This window comes from Mesoplodon mirus (assembly GCF_964341445.2).
Source record: "Mesoplodon mirus genome assembly, chromosome: 1".
Taxonomy (NCBI): Eukaryota; Metazoa; Chordata; class Mammalia; order Artiodactyla; family Ziphiidae; genus Mesoplodon; species Mesoplodon mirus.
The window spans coordinates 36,299,133-36,315,083 of NC_138976.1; the positions used below are offsets into that span (position 1 = coordinate 36,299,133).

The window sequence follows — 15,951 nt, forward strand, 5'->3', positions numbered from 1 at the left end:
AGCCTGCGCGTCCGGAGCCTGTGCTCCACAACGGGAGAGGCCACGGCAGTGAGAGGCCTGCGTACCGCGAAAAAAGGTGGGGGGGCAGGGGAATGAACCCTAAAGCCCTATCATGACAAAATAAGGAAATAAAAAATAAAAATCCTAACACAGCAATAATTCCAAACCATTATTTAAAAAATCACTATGAAGCTATGAAACGTTCATTCAGTCATCAGATCTCCACTTACTAAAACTTAACTTCAGTACTCTACTTTCTCACAAATTATGCATAGTTACTAGATTGGTAATTACACTACATAGGATTTTTTTTTTAATCCAACCAAAACTATTTCTCCACCTCCACACAGAGCTTTGTACAGTTTCTAGTGCAGAGCATACCTGCAACAAATGCCTTTAGTACTTACCAATACACAAAACTGCTGTAATACAAAACTGCTTCAAACACACTGGCACCCACCTCCCCCAAACTATTCTTTCTATTCCTCTTTGACTTTTGTCAAGTGAAAAAAAGCCACAAACAGGAAGGCCCACTAAGTATCACAAAAATGCCAGCTCATCAAACAAAAAGGTCTGCCTTCCATCTGTCGTTCACTTCCAGTACTTTACTTTGCTTACATTACTCAGTTCTTCCATGACTCTACAATCCCGCACAAACCCCACCTCGACCCTTCACTGAGTTAACCCCTTCTCATTCTGCAGATCTAATCAAATGTCTCACTTCCTTAGGGAAATCCTGAATCACCCCAAAGTCAGATGAGGTTCCCCATTTAATTTCTTCTGAAACTCCCATTCCCCATTTAATTTCTTCTGAAACTCCCTGTGCTTTTCCCTTGTAACACTCATCACGTTTGTCCATATATATTTGGGTGCTCATTTGGTCAATATCCTCCTTCCCACTGGACTCTATTTCATGCCCCCAGTGATGATCACTGCTTTATTCCCCACTCTAGTCCAACTATTAGCATAAGAACTGGTACTGTGTATATAATAAAGACCTGTAGGATAATGAATAACCCTAATTCCACATAGAACAGCAACAAACTAGATCAGTGTTTTTCAAACCACCCTTCACAGCCAGATCAGTGTTTTCAAAACTTCTAAATTATGACCAACACTTCTTTTAAATGAAAACGAACAGATTAGAACAGAAATGGGGGGGGAACATGTTTATTATATGTAGCAAGCTGCATGAAACTGTCATTTTCTTCATATATATATGACCCTTTCTAACTATGGGTCATGGTCCAAAAAGTTGGAAAACCACTGAACTGAATGTCCCAATACAACTTCTCCCAACTTCCCACCAAAATGCTCAAAAATGTGCACAAAACGGCAAAACTGGCAGCAGTATTAGAAAGAGGCAGGGAAAAGCCAAAATCTAGGCATTATTTCCACTCACTCTGTGAAGGATGGGTAAAAAGAAAATTCTTGAACCACATGAATCTGAAAGACTCACACTGCACCTTTGGAAATTCAACAAGTCATATGCTCTGATGAATGCAGAAAAAATTCTGAGTCTAACTCAGGAACGCAGAAGATACAACTGGACTGATAAAGATGAGGACATACCCCAACTACATGGGAAGCACCTTTCAAACTAGCATGAGTAAGGGGACCCCAAGTGCAAAGGAGGGTCAAAACTAACTAGAGACACACACAAAATACTGCTGTAGATTTTATTACAAACTAGAATACAAAAGTCTAAAGTCTATACTTAAAATTTAAGCTATATGCTGAAATATATAGTGTATATATATAAATATGATGGAAATTGAGAAGCGGCAAGAAGGCAAAAAAAATAAAGGCATACTAAATTCTCTGTTGTGCAGAGGAGTGGGGTCAAAAGTTATTCAGTTCTTTGACTTTGGGAACCAGAGAAACACAGAATCATGAATGTATTTGGAAAACAAAGATAATCACTAGTGAAGTGGAAACTAGATTTGGCCATTTAAAAATAGTTTATATATATGAAACAAATGATACATAGAAAAAGACAGAAAATAAAGTCCAGAAAGCATAGAACCATCAGAAACTGCCATTTTTATAGGTCAGAAGCAGTCAAATAACAATTTCATATGACTCAATCCATCAACAATGACAATAATAATGTCAGCTAATTTGTTCAGTGTACGAGGCACTTTTAAAGGATTAATTGAAAATTTAGGTATGCATGTTCCTTTACAAATAAAAAATGTAGTCCTAGAGACATTATGTAATTTATCTGAGGCCATGCAGCTAAATACTGGTGGGAAGAAGTAAACCAGTGCTTTTCACAGTACCTCTCAGAAAAAAAAACTTAAAGAATTAAGGTCAAACATATTGGCCATAACAATAAATATTAAAGGAATAAGTTTCCCTTTAAGAGGTATGTTAAAATCCAATTAAGTGTTGCTTATAAGCAAAAATATATGAAACAAAATGACAGACACCAAAAGTTTAAAATCAGAAGGATGAGTGAAATTATTTCAGACAAAGAAAAGAAGAAAACACTGGCAACATTAATATCAGGAAAATAGCAGCATGTAGTTCCAAATGCATAAAGGCTTATTTTATACTGATAAACAAAATAAAGGCCTAACAATAATCTTTATGCATTTAATATTATGGTAACACATAGAAATTGCTATAAAGAAACTGACAAAAGCCCATTTGTAGAGAGAGACTAAAGGACCATTATTATCAGTCTGTGACAGCTCAACTACAGAATCAGGACATAGAGGATATGAATAATATTACTATAGTGGCTGAGTTAATAAACATATCTGCACTTGTCACCTGTAGAAACCATGCTCTTTTCAATCCTCAGAACACAGAAATCCCTAAGAGACAATAAGTAAAAATTTTACAAACCTCACTTAATTACCATGATAAATAAAACCAATAATTTATGCAAAAGTTTATATGTAAACAATAAAGCAATATTCAGCCAAGTCATACTGAGTCTCTAGTTGCATTCCCAATAAAGTCAGGTATTAACAAAAATGTTTACTTTCCCTGTACTGTTTTAAATTTTTAGTGATTATATTAGCACAAAACATAGAAGTTAAGCTATCTTCATTTTTTTAACTGCCACCTTCGGACTTTTATATGAAAATTCCCCCTCCCTCAATAATGACTGACTCAAAATTTAAAATAAAATACTGCTCATTATTTCAAAATCATTGAAAATGAAGTCATGTACGTCAAAGATGACAAGAAAGTTGATCAATGTCTACTCCTTCGTTGAAAACAAATGACCTAATATCAACTCAAGAAGTGAGAACCAGAGTTTTGTTTATTTTCTTGATTTTTTTCCCCATCAAATCAGCCCATCTTTTTCTTTAATCAATGTCTCCCTCCTCTTCTATTCTCACCTCCCAGTTTCACTAACCTATTTGAACTCACCTTTCAAGCCCCCACATAAATGCCACTTTCTCAGAGAAACTTTCCTCACCCTCACAGACAAGGTCAATGCCCATGCGACACTTCCAGGAGACCCTGCTTTCCTCCCTAATTCCAAGTAACTTGGAGTTACTTGTTCAGAGGCTGTCTCCTTCACTAGATTGTAAATCTCATGCACTCAAGACTGTGTCTTATTTACTATAACATGTGGAGATGGTAAATATATTCTTTTATTCAAAAAATTTCAGTTCAAACAAATTTTTAATTCAAAATATTTGAGTTCTACATGCAAGGTATTACCCTAAGGGTATTACACTGGGAAAACAGCAGTAAATAAAACAGGAATTTTTTTAAATTAATACTTTCCCTCATCAAAGAAGTAAAAACAATATAAATGTAATGGAGAAGAAAATATCAGGCAAGCTCGGTAAATGGGAAGGGTTATACAATGTTAAATGTAGTGATAATTAGAGAAGGCCACAGTAAGAAGGTGACATTTGAGTTAAGACGTGAAAATGATGACAAAGCAACCAAATGGATACCTGGAAACAGAGCATTCCAGCAAGAGGGTACAGTCGATGGCAAAGGGCTAGAAACCACAGTCTACTCTGTAGGTAAGTCCATACATGGTTCTTTTTTAAAGTAAGGATAGAACTCTGGGAATATGAGTACCTAAAGATGGGCAGAGAAGCAAAAACTCTTAAAAGAATAAAAAAGCAAACAGAGATAGGAAATGATTAAATATGATACATATTAAATATTGTAACTATCATGTGGTCAATGGAAAATTAATGTAAAAGATTTTAATGGCATGTGTACTTATGATACAAAGCAAAATGCTATAAATATTCAGTAAGATCAAATATTTTAAAAACTGCAAGAGTTATCCCAAAATGGAATAAAGAAGTTATCCCTGAGCAGTGGAACTATGGATGAGTCTCCTGGACTTTTCAAATTCCAAAATGAGCATGTATTGTTTTTACAACTTTCAAATGGAAATGAGTATAATTTTAAAGAATCATAATGGCTTAGAGAGAAAAAGGCTGAGAACAGATTATCTTTGCTCTATCTTACTGCAAGAAGGCACGCCAATATAATTTCCTGAAATGAAAATACATTTTTAATTGGAAAAGATCTTTTTTTAACCAGGTAAAGAGCAAAGTTCTACTGTATGTTATTTTTAACCTTCATCAAGCAATTAAAGCTTAAATTTACTTGACCAGACTTTATAAACCCCCATGGCAAACTTGCTGGGGTTTCTCAAAGTCTGGGCTTTAGGCTGAGAAGTTTTTCAACTTGTCTTTTATTACAGTGATGACAGTAATATGATACGCAATGATGTTAGTACAGCAGTAAACTAAAACTATATTTGCAACTCCACTCAGGCCCCAAATCACCAAGAATCTTCCAGTTCTTTTCAGGATTTTTTTTTCCTTTGCCTGAATGGATTGTTTTGGAAGCTTTTATTCATCTCAAAGGAACATCAAACTGAAACTCCATCTCCTTTGTATCATACCAGGACCACCTCATCAGAGAAGCCATAGTGGATGTTCACTGAATGTTTGACAACCTACAAAACTATTTTAAGCACCTGCTGGATACAAAAAGTACCTGAAGAATCAAAATATGACTTACTGTCCTTGTTAAGACACCTAGTACTTATATCAATGGGAGAGGATCCTTTCACAATGTGTTCGGATATCAAATCATCACATTGTACACTTTAAATATCTTAGTTTTGTCAATTACACTTCAATAAAGCTGGGAGGAAATTTTTTAAAATAATTTTTAAAAACCCACTGAGTATATATCACTTTTCTCACTCTCAAACTTCTCTCCAGCTTATCACATACATTTCACTGGTATTTACTCTGACATATAACAAGTACTCCTGAATACTGCCACGCTTTAGCTTCTCAGCTAAGTTGCAAGCTCAAATTTCCAGCTACCAGCTGAAAAATCTCTGCCTCCTTAGTTTTCGACACGTCTAAAACCAGCATGCCTCACTGACACAATCCTCATAGCCTCAAGCCCCTGCTCTCTGCTAATGGCATCGACGTGCCCTTTTTTGTCCCCAGAAGCTCCCTGCACCCTTCTGTTGGCCCTTCAAGACTGACCCAAAGGACTTCCCTGGTGGCGCAGTGGTTAAGAATCCGCCTGCCAATGCAGGGGACACGGGTACGAGCCCTGGTCCGGGAAGATCCCACATGCCGTGGAGCAACTAAGCCCATGCGCCACAACTACTGAGCCTGTGCTCTAGAGCCCGCGAGCCACAACTACTGAAGCCCACACACCTAGAGCCCGTGCTCTGCAACAAGAGAAGCCACCGCAATGAGAAGCCCGCGCACTGCAATGAAGAGTAGCCCCTCCTCGCCGCTACTAGAGAAAGCCCGCGCACAGCAACGAAGACCCAACGCAGCCAAAAGTAAATTAATTAATTAATTAATTAATTAAAAAAAAAAAAAAAAGACCGACCCAAAGCAGACCACCAATCAGCCACAAATTGTAACCCATCAACTCACATGCAGACCCCCGGCCTTCGTTATGACTCCTCTGCACGGAATGAGCTTCTCAGCCCGCTTGCCCATCGAGGCCAGAAACCTCCTGCAAATGTTTCCTCTACTCCAAGGTAGAGTTACTCTCTCCATCCTCAGATATTCCGATGGCACTTTGTTTAAACCTCGGTTTACAATATTTATCACTGTCTGCATGATCTCAGGCATTTGTATCCATGACTCTCCATGTTTCGAAGCTGGTTGAGAGCAGGGAACCATACTTTCTTGGTGGTTGTTTTTCCTTTTTTAATTTTTTTACTGTAGTGTCCTCAGCCAAGCACAGGGACTGAATCTCATAAGCGTGCAGAGATTTTAGCTGCATGAAACTGAACTGACAGGGTCTCAGATAAAGGGAGGAGAGCACAGATCCTACTGAATTTGGAAAAGCCAAGTCATTCTGCCCTAGCCTTTGAACCTTTGGGTCTCTGTGTCTACTCAGAAAGTAAAGCAAGCAGTTCTCTGTGGAATTATAATAAATACCGGGTACAGAATGAAGTCCTCCTTTTCTCGACATGACAATAATCCCTCTCCCAACAAATCACAGTCCAAGATGGCAAAGCAGCCCCTTAACAAAAGGCAATTCCGTTTCAGCTGTGCTGCTCCCCGAGTAAGAACTCTCCATCCTTATCTGCTGATTGCCGACTGCTAGGGGGGCCTCGTTTAATGCTCCCATAATGAAACCCGCCTATAATGAGTAACTCCCCCTATCTGCTCTGCTCTAGAAGCAGTTGATAGGCCTTCCCCAGCTGCCTTGCTTTGCACCTAACGAAAGGTTCGCAGATACCCACCACGTGCTTCTAAATGCCCCGCCTTCCCTCGCCAGAGACCCGGATGAAGCAGAGTCCTGGTGGAAATAACATTCTGGGGCAATGATATTTGTTGTCTTGGTTGTCACGCAGCTGGAAATCGCTTTTCTTGTTTCCCATTCATAATAGCCCAACCTTCCCATCTCTGGAACAAGAACCCTTTTTTTTGTTTGTTTTTGGTTATTTTTTTGGCTGGGCCACGCAGCTTGTGGGACCTTAGTTCTCCGACCAGGGATTGAACCCGTGCCCCCTGCAATGAAAGCGTGGAGTCCTAACCACTGGACCGCCAGGGAACTCCTCATAGCACGCTGCACCGATTCAGGAAGAGCCATGCAGGCTCCTGGGACCTCAAACGTCTGGCCCACGGTGGCAACCTCAATCACAGCCTCTCTAAAACGAAAAGAGGCAAGAGAGAGCACATGCACGCACAGACACATACCCCACATGCATCAGTATATATAAACACAAACATTAGGTTTGTATAAGCAAAAGTACAAGTATGGAAGGCTATGTAACAAATTCATGACAGAGGGGTTGGTTACATCAGATGGGTAAGCTAGAAAGAGCAGAGGGATATTACATTTACTTTAGCTACATCTGTATCATTTGAATCATTACAAAACCCCCATCTTTCTATAAATGAATGCAGCTATCTTCTTCTGGTGAAAACACTTTCTACTGTGTTCATAGCCGAGTGACTTAAACAGGATAAGTAAAATGCATTAACGAAGCAGAGTTCACTGTGGCGTGACCTCAAAATAGGTCTGACTTCCCACCAAGGCTAGGTTTGGATTATTCTAGGAAGCAAGTCATCAACTGAATATAGAACCCCAAACACAAATTGGGTCAAAAGTAAGAATATCTGAAACGAGAAGGAAGCAAGCCAGGGCTACAGATAAGACACAGTTATGCCTATCTCTAGACTTGACAACTAAGAGATAAATCTGGGCAAAAAAGTTTCAAGTTTATAAAACGAAAATGAGAATACCAGGATCCATCTCTTCTCATCTTGTTAAGAAAAGCAAACTGACCTGAAAACACTGGGCCTACTTTGAAGAAAACATTCCTAAAGTTGAAACTCAACAAACATGCTCCATATCTGAAGATGTTTCAAAAGAACTTCAGTCATGAACATAATATGATAGAATGCAAGCTCCTGGAGAGAGGGGACCTTCTGTGTCTTGTTTCCTACTGTTCCCCAGTACCTAGTAGGTGTGCAACACATATCTACTGCATCTGGAATAAATGAACAAATTAAAGATTAAGGAACAAGTAAACGAAAACTAGAATTAGCAACCAGATAATATCAGTGCCTATTCTTATTTTACAGATATAAAAAGAATTGGGCTTCCCTGGTGGCGCAGTGGTTGAGAGTCTGCCTGCCGATGCAGGGGACACAGGTTCATGTGCTCCGCAACGAGAGAGGCCACAACAGTGAGAGGCCCGCGTAGCGCAAAAAAAAAAAAAAAAAAAAAAAAAGAATGGAACTTCGACTCATTCAGCAATAACAACACTGGAAATTAAAAGCCCCTTGATTCCCTCTATCTTGATCACCTTTTTCTCTTCTTGTTTCTTGGTTTATCTCCTAGGTTCCTCCCAGATCTTAATCTCCTAGAAGCCTTCCCTCACCCCCACCCCCACCCCATGCCCCTGAGGGTCAGGTGCCCCTGCTTGGTGCTCCCACAGTGCCCTGAGCTGATCTCCCTTGTCACACCTGTTACACTGAATTGCAATCATCATCTGTTAATATGTCTGTAAGCTCAGCTTCTGCTGGAGGGTAGGAATCCTGCCTTATTCATCCCCACTCCCTGCCTCCATCTAGCACCTAGCACAATGCTTGGGTTATAGCAGGCGGTCAGTTCAGTGCTGCTAGGGGTAGAACAGAACTTGTTTCCTCTGCCACCAAATCATTTCTCCTTCCAAAGAGCCAGGAGTATCCTTCTGTTAGGGACAAGTCTCAGAATGAAGGCAGCTTGGGGATTGGTCAAGAAGAACCACTTAAACATAGAGGAAGAAGGTTGAGTATAGCAGACTTACATGAAATCGAATCCAGTCTATTGTGAGATTTAAGAAAAGGGGAAAAAAGAAAACTTGCTAAAAAGGAATGGTTCACAGTAGCCCTCTCTGTACAGTGAATCCTAAACCTTAAGAAGCCAAGGCACACAGGATGGCCGTAATGAACAAGAGTTCCTTTAACAACAATCCCACCCCAAAGAGATCCATAACCAGGTTTTATTAGTCCAACTTTCTCTCTTTCAGAGAAAGAGGCTGTTTTTGAAATCCCTTTCCTTTATCTCCATGTTAAATAAAACAAACACAACCTGATCTACCTCATTCAGGCTTACACGTATTTTTTTTAGCACTGGACTAAAGTTAAGAGTCTGCCCTGTCCTTACATCACTTTTTGTTTAAAACAGTACCACAAAAATCAAATAAATTATAGCCTAAATCCACACATGTAGTAAAATAGTCCTCTCATTTCTGAAAGAAATTTGAATGTTACATGAACTTCAAAGCTGAAGTTTCTACAGTACTGATCAGATGACAGGAGCTAGCATCCGAGGATTGAGACAATTTTCTTTGCCCCACACCCCCAGGTCAATAATAGTAACAACAACATTACTTTGAAATCATACCAACCTGCTTAAAAAAAAAAAAGCCAGGGAATTTAAATAAAATCACCAAAACCAGCACTCTCCCTCCCCCTCCTAAAAAAACCAAAAAACTTTGAGTTACTTCAACTTAACTAATTTAATTAATTGATTAAACGTGCCCAACCCAAGTTCCCTTGCAGAAGATAAAACAAACTGCTGGGAGGATCATTCATTCAAACTGTATTCAGAAGACAGTAAAAAGCAGCTGACCTAATCTCCTTTCATCATCTGTCTCCTTATTAGCCCAGCACCTCCAGATTCAAGGCAATTAGAAGACTTACTCAAATCAGCTCCACCTTTGACATGCAGCTGAAAGGCCACCCACTCCCACCTTTGACACAGAGGTATTGCGGTGTGAGAGGAAGCCTCCAGAGTTGCTGGAAGTCTCTCCCAAATGGAGCCCACAGAGATTCTTCCTGTCTGAGAGATAATGAGCTATACACCTTCGCTCTGGAGAGTTAGGGGAAAGCAACAACAAAAGAGGCAGATGACCAGAAAGGAGGTTCTCAGAGTAGTATTCATCTACAGCATTGGGCAAGCTACTTCTATTGGAGGTTAAACTTAATAAAGGGTCTTCATGGTTGTGTCAGCCCTCACTGCAACACCAAGGGTGCTTCTCCCCTCTCCCCAACATCACCCCCTTACCTTTTACAAGGGCGTTAACCCCATTTCTAAGCTAATAATAATTCTCTTCTGTGCTGCAAATATTCAACCACTGTGAAATACTATGTATAACATAAACACAGTCAAGAGTGTCGGTTGCCATTAGATTCACATTTCAATTAGCATTAACTAGCAGGCCCTTCCCTAAACAAAAGCAAAACAAAATGCTTTCTTGGTCAGCTCTGAGCCCGGAGAGCAATTTTAACCCACATGCTTCAAGGGCCTCGCAAGGTCCAGATGTAACACAATAACATCATTAATTTTCACTAAATTAAATTTCTCAAAAGGCCGCTATCAATTTGGGGGCAATATGGGAGAAGAAACTGCATATTCTTTATTCTGTAAACTTTCTATACTCTGGATAAGCTGGCAGCAGTGCCCTGAAACTCACTCGGCATCAGTTACAAGGGTATGTAATGGAATCAGGGCCCAGGCACCTCTCAATCATTTCAGCCCTCTCTCTGCCCAGTATTTGTGACTCAGTGTCTTCCTGCGTTGTGGGGTTAAACTGTACTTCCCCCTCCCTGTCCCTAGGTAGTACAATTCCTTAAAATAACAGCCAAGGTCCCCACAATTTATCGCCTTGTATCTTTCCAGCCTTCATTACCCCGGAATCCAACTACATAGTTCACTCCCCATCATTCATCTTTTAAGAGACACATCATTTTCATCCTTCAAGTCTCTTTTGTGAAGTCTTCCCCAGAGACAGAATTTAATTTTCCATTCCCTGGCATGCCAAGTTTCTTGGATTCTACAGCTGCCACCTAGTTATGCAACCCAGCTGCTATATATTGAAGTTAGCTGCATCTTTTCCCTCTGTACTGCAGCTCATTCTAGAGCCTCCTTTTTCTCATCCTTGTATCTGCCACTGTCAAAGGAATTCAGTAACTGCTTATCCAATTAAAATTTCCTCCTTTTCTCCCAACTTTCTAAGGCATCCATAATAGCTCTCCATGAGACAGCTAAATAACGCTACAGGGATTTGGAACATAGCATGGTATGTAAACATTAGAAACCAAATAAGATGCTGAGTTAGCAAGGCCAGAGCAAGCTTTCAGACTTTAAACCAAGTTTTATTACATCACACTTCACTTTTAAAATACATCATGTTCCTCAAGTGTGTATGTATATAGGTACCAAAAAAAAAAAAAATTAAAGAAAAGGGAGACAGGCCACACATCAAGCACAGATATTAAAATCATGACCTCAAACTAAATTTCAGGTCTTGTTATTTGGACACTTAGAGCTTCCCAGTGAAAATATACTGCTTCCCAGTATATTCCACCCAGGTTGCAACTTTCCTTACTAAGCATTTGAAATAAGATTCTCCTGCCTAAAAATCATGAACTTCAGACTGACTGTCACTATGTATCAAAAAGACTTAGTAAGTGAGAGTTTTACTTGCTTTGAATTTTCCAGTAGGTCTAACAGAACAGATTCAGTAAAACCTTGAGAAGTCTGTGGTAGAATCTTCTGTTAAATCAAATTACTTTTCGGAAAAGATTAGCTTCAAATAAAATCAGACGTTTCAAACTCAGGTGTTGAAAGGGCTGCCACTTACATTCCCATGTCTGGTAACTTTTCCCATCACTCGCAGAGATTTCTGAGATCAACTGAGTGCCCTCAGCACTGAGCTGCAGCTCATCTCTTGAGAGACAATGATGCAAATGGGAAGTTGGCCAGGTCAGACTACAGACTCCAAGTCAATTTTAAGGTTAAGTAGTTCACTCCCTTTAAATAATATGGGTAATGGAAGACTGACTGGGGTGGGGGTAGGGTGGTATTATTCATGTCCTTGTGCAGGAGGAAAGAAAAAACAGGGGAGAACCGACTCCCAGCTCCAGGTTCTTCCCCCTCCTGGCATCTCCCACTGCTGCTTCTCCTCAACCCTCTAGGCCTGCCTGCCCTCCCCCTTACCTCCCAGACTAACAGTTGACACTTCCCTTTACTCTCTTCCTACTGTTCTAACATGGAATAATCACCCTTCAGTTTGTAGTTATGGGGGGGAGCTGGAAGGAACAGCAGAGATGATGAAACCCCTCCATCTTCCAGATGAGGACACCGAGAAGGAGGACCAGCTGACCTAACCGGTTAAAGTCCCACCGCTAGGGGACGTGGTGTGTCTGTGGGATCAGATTATGATAACCCAGTCCTCCTGCCTGGCCCCTCAGCCCGGCCTTCCCACCACACACTACCTCTTTCTCTGGCTACTTGGCTTCTTTATCCTCAAATTAAATGGTATCAAGAAAAATGCAGCCTTAATAATGCTGATCGTTTTCACAATTTTGCTTTTGGGGCAAATATGCTCCGGCCTCCCCAGAATTGGAGAATCAAGGGCAGAAACAAATGGATGACATTATGCATGTGTGTGTTAATGCAATTTAATTCGGTCCAAATAGCCATAACTTCAGTACACACCCTTTTTCCTTGGGGCTTACTACTCTTATTTGACAAGGGAATAGTTTCTTAGGAAAATGAACTTAGTTTTAAACCAGCACGGTCTCCCTCTAACCCGAATTGCAAGCTTTGAATAACAGACCTCTTGCTTCACAGTTATGTTTAGGCTGGGCAAACGACACTTATGCAAATAGGTGAAAAACACGGACTGTTAAAGCCCGAAGGAATAGAGGATTTTGTTCTCATAAGAGCAGTCACCTGTTTTCAAGATTCATGTTTGTAAATATGTATCTATTCCAATGGGAAACAACGCGTTCATAGTGAAACTTTAACAAGCCAGCGCTCACTGGAAAGCCACATTTACGAAATCTCCATAGATTTCAACAACAACAAAAAAAAGAGAAGTAGCAGCAGAAAACAGCAACTCAGGCCCCATACTGAAGGCAGCAACAAGTCCTGGATACCGTCATTCTTACACATCAAAGTCCAAATGGCAGCAAAGAAAAACAAGAATAAATGGTAAATCCATTCACAACAAACTAGTCCTGCGCACACGCGCGCGCACACACACACACAACGAGCCCGTCTATTTCAAAACCACCAACTCAAAGCCAGGTCCCTCCCTTGCCTTAGATTCCCCAGTTACTTGATAAACGTGGTTGTTAGGCGTCCGGACAGAAACTTAAGTTTAAAGTCCTCAGGCGGGGAGAGACCGCTGAGTGGCCAGTGAGAAGCAAGTGGTGGGGAAGCTCGGCGCTGCGGGGCGCGGGGACCCCCGGCGGTCCACGTCCACCGGGACGCGGCTTGGGGGTAATGTCGAGCGCCTCCCGCCTGCCAGCTCGGGCCCCCACCCAGACCCAGGTAACCGGAGACCACCTACGTGTCACTTGGGCGGGTCCCGGCCGCTGGCACGGGGCACAGCGTGGGCCCCGGGGAGCGCTGACCCGGTTGGGAGACGGGAGGGCCGGCGGCCCGGGCGGCTGCGGCCACTTCCCTCCCGGGGCTCGATCAACTAGTTGGCTGGGGAGGCCAGGAGCGCCTCGCCTCCTTCAGGTCGGCCCGCGAGCATGCACACACACCCACACCCGGCACAGGCGCGCGCGTACACACACACACACACACACACACACAGCCACAAAGCCTGTCTGCCGCAGGACAGGGCGATCCCAGCGCGCCGTTTGGCGGCGTAAGGGACCCAGCGAAAGCTGGCTCCGCGCTCAGAGGGCACCGTCCCCTCGCGCCACCCCGCGCCGCGCCCGTCCCTTTACCTGCGCCCGCCGCCGCCGCGCGTCCGGCTCCCGCCGCCCCCGGGCTGGCTTCAGGCTGCGCGGTCAATCCCCGCAGCCCCCGCCCCGCGGCCCGCCGAGCCCGGCCCTCCGCCCGCCCCTCGGCCGTCGCCCGGAGCGGGGCCGCCCCCTGCGCCCACCCCGCCGGGGTCCCGCGCGCGCGGCCGGGAGGCCGGGGAGGGCTCGGCGGCGCCGGGGCCCAGGCCGCCCGAGATCCCGGCAAGCTCCGCTGGGGGAGAGGGGCGTCGCGGCTCCGGGAGCGTCAGCCGCCGCTCGGCCCCGACTGCTCCGGCTTTGGCGCGCTGGCAGGGCGGCGGGGGAGGGGGGCGCCGAGGGAGGGCCGCGGGAGCAGGGCGGACGCCAGCCCCCTTCTTCCTCCGCCTTCTTTCTTTTCTGCAGGCTCCACGTAGCACAAGTCAGCAACTCCCACACCCCCCGACTCCCTCCCCCTGGCTCATTCCCTTACCTGGCGCGACGCCCCCAGAGCCCCTACCCTCTGTGCTCCTCCTCCCCCATCCAGTTGCCGGACTCCCCGCCCCGCCTGCAGGGGCGGGGGTGGAGGTAGCCCAAGCCTCCCATTCATCATCTTCCCACCGCCCCCCACCCGGATCGGACCCACCCGCGTCTTGGAGACCCACGGCCTCCAGCTCCGGATCCCCATCCCCACCCGCTCCCGCGCTCACCTCTGCGACCGACGACTTGCGGGACTCGGGCGGCCTCCCCTACACGTTGCATTTTCATTTTGTCGCTCTTCTCTCCCCACTTGAAAAGCTCTGGAAGACATCGCAGGGCCCGCAAAATCCCCGATGTCTGGCCTCTCTCGTAGTTCCGTTTCCAAACTTTCCCGGAGGCACAGAGTTTCTCCCAGCGCAGCTTTCAAGTCGAGGCTGCAAAGAACGCAGTCAATTTTGCTGCCGGAAAGGTGCACACGTTTCCATTTCTGAGTTTTCGATTGCCTCGGTCTGCAGACCAAAGCAAGTGTGACTGTGCTCCCCTAGTTCTCCATATCCATGATTATAAATTTCTCTTCCGCTTTCCCAGTGTAACTTTGCAAGTGCAAACTATCAATTTTAGAAGAGTAATTAAGGGCGGGGAATACACACCTGGAGGTGTGGGCGGGAGCGGCGCAGGACTAAGGCCTGGGGATTCTCGGGAAAGTGGCAGCCACAGAGATTCGCCCAGGTTCCTGAACAACACCCGGTCCACCGGGGGCTCTCCAGCCGCGCCACCCCCTACCCACCTCCCACCCTTGGCTTCCTGGAGTGTTGGCAATTCTCTGCCTCTAGCTCCACTGCTAAAGCCGCGACACAACAAAAGTAGCAGCTTACAAGTAAAAACTGGGCAAACTCTAGCCTGAAACGGCACGTGGGGTCTACGACAGCAGTATGTCAGGGAACTTGGCAGGAATGATACAAGTACATATAAGAAAGAAACGCAGAACCAGGAGGGAGGGCTGCGTTGGTGGTGGTCACTCGGTAACCTTGGGCTTCGCAGAAATGAGAGGTCACCGGAAACCGCACAAGGCGGGGAGGGGAAGAATTCTTGGTGGGGATGGAAACGTCTCAAACTTCCAGTGAGGTCTGCTTCGAAGAGAACGTGACCGTCGCCCGCAAGTGACTGCTTCGAACCTTGACTGAGTTCGTCTTGCGGTTTTCACAGGACGCTCAAAGCTAAACCCTGACTGCTCATCCATTACTATCCGAAGCTGTTTCCTTTTTCAAACAATGTATCAAATCCCCTTTGTTAAAAAATCAGCCTTAAAGAACTCTGCTTCCTCTCCTTTCCTACCAATTTATCATTTATTTTATAATAATCCATTAAAATGTGAAAAAATAGAAAATTTAATACATGCACGGTGCTAATATGTTCATTTACAGCATGCAGAAATGCATATAAAAACTCTCTTATCGCAAAAATAATGAGAGCTGATCTTAAACTCTAAAAAAAGATACCAGGACAAATAGGAAAATGTCCACTATATAATCTAAATATAATAAAAAGCATATATTGGTAAGAAAAGAAAGACTATACTGAAAGGGACTTTTGTTTTGCACCATAGCTCTACCCACCTCAGAAAAATCACTTAGCTCGTTTTCCTGTCTTCTTTCTATTACACGCTCTTTGTATTTACTGTTGGGTTTCTCAATCTAGTAAAAAGAATATTTTAAAATTTTATTTAAAATAATTAAATTATTATATTAACTAT

General features: G+C 43.5%; 1 protein-coding gene across 6 annotated transcripts in view; it reads right to left on the bottom strand.

Moving 5' to 3' along the window:
- LPAR1 (lysophosphatidic acid receptor 1) overlaps positions 1 to 14,492 on the bottom strand; it is a 159,136-nt gene extending 144,644 nt beyond the window's left edge. Inside the window, exon 1 of one of the 6 annotated variants that reach the window (XM_082615224.1) lies at positions 14,429 to 14,492. The gene's annotated coding sequence lies outside the window, so the exon portion shown is untranslated. Of the gene's footprint in view, positions 1 to 11,623; positions 11,706 to 13,105; positions 13,301 to 13,339; positions 13,497 to 13,727; positions 13,796 to 14,211; positions 14,259 to 14,428 lie in introns of those variants that run through there. The other 5 variants (XM_082615225.1, XM_082615220.1, XM_082615221.1 and 2 more) reach the window with 5 other exon arrangements.
- Between the last annotated feature and the right edge of the window lie 1,459 nt (positions 14,493 to 15,951).